The sequence below is a fragment of the Odocoileus virginianus genome, unplaced genomic scaffold, assembly GCF_023699985.2.
Source record: "Odocoileus virginianus isolate 20LAN1187 ecotype Illinois unplaced genomic scaffold, Ovbor_1.2 Unplaced_Contig_41, whole genome shotgun sequence".
Taxonomy (NCBI): domain Eukaryota; kingdom Metazoa; phylum Chordata; class Mammalia; order Artiodactyla; family Cervidae; genus Odocoileus; species Odocoileus virginianus.
The window spans coordinates 362757-368757 of NW_027224358.1; positions in this window are offsets into that span (position 1 = coordinate 362757).

Genomic DNA, 6001 nt, shown 5'->3' on the forward strand with positions numbered 1-6001 from the left:
CTTGTCTTGCTATTGGCTTTTGAGGGGTGAGTAGCCAGACCTCCACTTTTGGTTACATTTCCTACAGGGATAGCCTTAGAAAGGAGGCAGGACAGAGCTTCTGAAATGCAAATGAAGGAGGGAAGGGCTCTTCAATCTTCGTCCTTCAACAGTAACAACTGACATGGACAGAGGACTGTCTTTTTCCAGACACCATCCTGAGAGCCTCAACATGTAACCCACTTAACTCTCCAACAACTAGATGAAGCTGATCCTAATATTACCTTTATTCTCCAAATGAAGTAACTGGAAGACAGAAAAATTAATAGCTTACGGCCTTATGGCCATATGGCAAGTCAGTGGTGGGGTGAAATTTAAACCAAAACAGTTTGGATACTTATCGCTCAACAACTATCTTCATATGCTTCCTGGAATATGCCAAGTTCCTTGACACTTTCAAGTCTAAAGTTTTCTCCTTTGTATGGAAAATATTTATTTCCTCATCCAATAATAGCATCTCCTTTCCTGATCTCTTTACTGCCTGACAGCTGATACCTGTCATTTTTCACAGTATCTTAAGTGATACTTTCAAAATCTATATCAGCACATTATAGTATTGTCTCAAGTTTGACCAATATGGACCTACAAAAAAATGACAATTTCATATGTTTTGATGTAGTATCTACCTGTGTTTTATGAATATTATTTATGGATATTTCTTTCCCACTAAGGAGGGACCCATCTCAGAGTCTAAATTTTTTAATCACTGTTTCTTCAACAACTATCAGAATATATGCCAATACTATATATTTATTTAATGATTACAGAATATAAAAGTAAATGATGATGCAGAGAAATTCTGAAGTAAAAAAGGCAGATAAGGTGATGAATAATAGATGATAAAGCAAAAAACTTTGAGGACATTAAATAGATGGTGCAGAACTCATAATTTAGCCACTTCTTAAGCATAGTTATCCATGCTGTTCATGAAATGTATCTTTCTATTGCACTATTAGTTAAGGCACTTTCACATCTGTTGATTAATTGATAGATTTCCTATTTCAGTTCCATAATATATAATCATGTTGAAGGATACAAGTCCAGCAGAAGCAGAAACTCTAAGTGGTTTGGAAATATGTTACCATAAAATCTGATTCAAGTAATTCTTTAAAAATGGAAGATAATATGAGTCAGTATTATGACTGATTGAAAAGTGCACTTAAGATCAAAGAGATGATAACTAATGGAAGGTTTCATCAGAAGGCTCTCAGGATGAAGCCTGTACCCTAGAGCACTGTTCTTTCTCCACTAAATACGCGTGGGCTAGAGAAACAGACTTTAAAAATATGGGATGTGGCTAAACTAAGTAAAATTTTTAAAGATAAATATAATTATAAGCCAGAACCAATAACTATAATCTATTTTATGAGGAAAGAAATGAATTTTTAAGATATATTGAATACTAAGTGCAAAGCTATTGAATAGAAATGCTCTAAGGGAAGAAATGAATCTTTAAGATATATACTAAGTATGAGGCTATAAAGGGTTTAAAATAAGGATGACTGATATCATGGGCATAGGTGAAAAACTGAGTTCTTGAAACTGTGATTTGCAGATTCTATAGTTCATGAACAAATCGATGTGATCTACCACAGACTGGAAAAACATGGCTTGTTATACTATCTTCTGCTGCTTTCCTTTTTTAAATTCAAATAACATGATCACTTTTCTCCTTGCTACGTCAAAGTTTCTGTGAAGTTCATCCTTCATTTCTTCTTAATTCAAAGCCACTCCTTCCTTCAGTGCTCTGGACTGACTATATTTCTGCCTTCATCTTCAAAAATTTTAAGCATTTTTTCTTGATTGATTTCTAAGCTGATGCATATGTCTGTTTCACTAATCTCAAAATACATGAACCTGTTAGTGGCAGAAATTCTCAAAAGACTCGTCATGTCATTGGCTTAACTTTCTCACAACCTATTTGATTCTTTCTTGTTTTCATCTGGCTTCCACCTTCCTCCTTGTACTGCACGTTTTTTCTGCAAAGTTTCAGAAAAAAGGAACAGATAGTTAATGCAGAGGTCCCAGACACCATAAGAAAGGTAAGCAAAACAAACAAAAAATGGTACAAGTAAGCCTTGGAAATGGGATACACTGTCAAAATTATAGGAAATGTCCTGGAGAACCGCATGGAGAGAAGGGCTTAGTCAAGCCCTGTCCACCAAGGTGGGTTACAGTCAATCTGCGGGGATATCACATGGGGAAACAGTGCCTACAAGAATCTGATCTTCATGAATGCGGAGGACACGGGTTCAATCCCTGGTGTGAGAAGATCCCACACACCATGGAACAGCTAAGCCGGTGCCCATAACTACCGAGCCCACACTCTAGAGCCTGTGCTCCACAAGAGAAGCCGCCACAGTGAGAAGGCGCGCACCACAACTAGAAGACAGCCCCCACGCGCCACGACTAGAGAGACCATATGCCGCAAGAAGGACCCAGCGCAGCCAAAGACAGGCAAATCATTGTTTAACTGATGTAGAGAGCCCACATGCCGCGAGAAGGACCCAGTGCAGCCAAAGACAGGCAAATCATTGTTTAACTGATGTAGAGAGCCCACATGCCGTGAGAAGGACCCAGTGCAGCCAAAAGTAAATAGATCACTGTTTAACTAATGGAAAAAAGCTAATAATGCAGGTTAAATGTTGACATGTTTATGAGTAGCGCGCGCGCACACGCACGGACACACACACACACACACACACATACAAAGGGAAAGATTAAAAAAAGAAGAAGAAAACCTCTATGGTTTGCTATTCTGAGGCTAAGAATTCAAATCCAAGAAAAACTCTCTCTGCTAGTTTGCACCATAGTATCTAAAACCTTGCATGGCTTTAGTATCTAAAACCTTGTATTGTCTTTTTTTCTCTAGGACGCTGGATTTAACTGCCTTTCCACTCATTCCAGGCCAGGGTTCAGAGAGGTCTTTGTGGGCATTGGTCCCACAGAGCATCAGAGTTAATTCCTTGAAAGGTCTTGTCACACCCCCATTACTGACCACCACCCTCAAGACTCTGCAGGCAAAGGCTTGGTTGCACAATATAACCAGCTATAACTTGGTAAGAAGGAGGACAGCTTCTCAGAGAAACTCAGCTTCTTAGGACAGTGGGTCTTCTTAGAGTTAACCCAAGATAACTGCCACAAAACATAGGCAGATCTTGTAAGCTTTCCAGTGCTGGGGAGAAGGGGATCCTGAGAGTCAGACAATAAAATTTTTTCACATAAGTTACAAAAGCAGAATTTATGGAATCATTTTTGGTTAAGAAGTAGCTGTCTTATATATCCAGAAAAATATAAAGAGACAAAATCATAAGTATTTCAAACAGGTAACCACTGTAAATTTCCCCTCATCAGTTAATTCAGTGATTAATTGCTGTCCTTCTGGATCTTGGGTTGCTAGTCACAACTGAAAGTGAGTTCTGGATATGCTGACTCAGTCCAGTGTTATGGTCTGAGCATTGTCTAAATGATGTCTACCAGAAGTCTGAACTCAGAGTATATTATCTGAATTGTCACATCAGTTTAAGGTTTTAGGTTACCTAAAAATCTTGGAAATTATCCTCAAGCTGACTTAGATTACCCTCAAGTTATTTTCAAGATGATCCTGACTTGAGAAAAGATAGTCAGAATAATGATTCAATTAAAGTGAATAAAATCTAATTTTTTATAATCATAAACATGTAAGAGTAAAGTTAGCCTAGTTGATCAGTAAATTTACTTAAGTTTAGAAAAAGCAAACTCAAATAAAATAAAATATAAGCTTGTTTTATTCTTAACAGTGATGAATCAGAAGACATAGCTTTGTTGTTTGTTTGTTTGTTTTTTTTACTAAACTAAAATTATTAAACTCATCTTGTTTGCTACAGAGTTATCTTAATTATGTCAGCCTGGACTCTCAAAACATATTCAGTTTTTGTAAGAAAACACATTCTAGATTTATTTCAACCTTGGGCTGGAATAGGATGACCTTTGTGGGCTGGGTTTATCCCTCAGGTCAAGAATTTGTCATGTCTGTCTGGTATAAATGAGTCCTCATTAATTAAAACCAGTGGTCTTGAAATTTCTTTCTCATCTACTACCAGAAAATTTTAAGTTACACCTGATTTTTTGTTATTATATTTAGGATGTAGTTTCTGTCATATTAATATTACCTTTTAAATAAAATTATTGTTGTAATACTTCCAATGGAATTAAAATGATATATCAAACCAGAAAGGGAAATATTAACCCTGACTAAATGAAGCAAGTTCTCTAAAGTTCAGAGCACCATGCTCTAGGTTGTCCTAGATTGCAACAGGGGTACATTTAGTTCTGCAGCTGCTTTTAATATATTCTATAAAGAGCAAAGTTTTTAATTTGTGGAAATTAGCATCAAAAATAAAAGAACATATTGGACCAAAAGTAAACATAAGCTTTGCAACAGGTAATTCATGGCTGTCTCTTAAATGAGTTCTTTATAAAGTAGAAGTCATGATATCCCAAATTTCAGGTTAATTTAAATTTAGTAAATACATGGTAGCAATGGTCACTCAGAGATAAACAAGAATATCAAAGAAGAAAAAGCAGAGAAATGGTCTATCGGTGACAACAAGTACAAGTTTTACACCTAAAGAAAACAATGCACGTGCATTATCCAGGAATCTTGTCACACACACAGACACACACACACACACAAATCTCACCTGTGATTCTAAACAATTAGCACACAAGAAATTAAACAGTAATTTGGCCCATCAGAAGTAAACATGGCACATCTCACTTCCTCTGCCTTGAAATCGTTGTTGTTCAGTCACCACGTCATGTCCAACTTTTCATGACCCCATGGACTGCAGCATGCCCAGCTTTCCAGGCCCTCACCATCACCTGGAATTTGCTCAAGTTCAAGTTCATTGCATCAGTGATGCCATCCAACCATCTCATCCTCTGTCGCCCTCTTCTCCTTTCGCCTTCAATCTTTCCCAGCATCAGGGTCTTTTCCAATGAGTCAGCTCTTTGCATCAGATGACCAAAATATTGGAGCTTCAGCTTTAGCATCAGTCCTTCCAATGAGTATTCAGGGTTGATTTCCTTTAGGATTGACTGGCTTTGATCTCCTTGCTGTCCAAGGGACTCTCAGGAGTCTTCTCCAGCACCACAGTTTGAAAGCATCAATTCTTTGGCACTCTGCCTTCTTTATGGTCCAGCTCTCACAACTGTACATGACTACTGGAAAGACCATAGCCTTGACTATATGGACCTTTGTCAGCAAAGTGATGTCTTTGCTTTTTAACACACTGTCTAGGTTTGTCATAGCTTTCCTGCCAAGAAGCAATCATCTTCTAATTTCATGGCTACAATCAATCATGCAGAGTATCATTTCATTCTATAGACATAAGTGAATGGGAGACTGCTTTCTTCTTAATGAGGAGACTGAAAATGCTTTTTGTAAATCTTTAATAGTCCATTTCTAATATTTATAGATAAGACATAACAACTAGTCAGGATGTTTGGACTGGATAAAATGAAGTGCTGCCATCTTCAGTATTTTTTACTGTTGTTTGGTTTTGCTTTCCTGAGACTCTAAGCATCAATGCTTTGACAGTAACTGAGAGATAGGAGGAAAGGACTTGTCCATAAAATGTTACCACTGCCACCACTCCAATCTGTAATGTATCTTGAGTTGAGAGTATACACACATAGGTTAAAATAACTTTCTAACTCCAGGCTTTAACTTTACCAAAGTTAACAGTAAGGCAAGAAAAGGCACAGTGACTTACAGCTGACTCATGGGAACTTCAGTAAAGGTGGCTTTGCCAGAATCAATACTTTGAAATGTTTCTTTGATGCTTTGAAAATTTCACAACCACTAGTGCATGATAACAGTAAGGATAGGTGAAAAAACAGATTTCTTCTGAAAAGTAAAAGAGAGTCAATTATGAAAGAGAATACTGGAAAAAATCATAGATGTATTCTCAAGCAGATT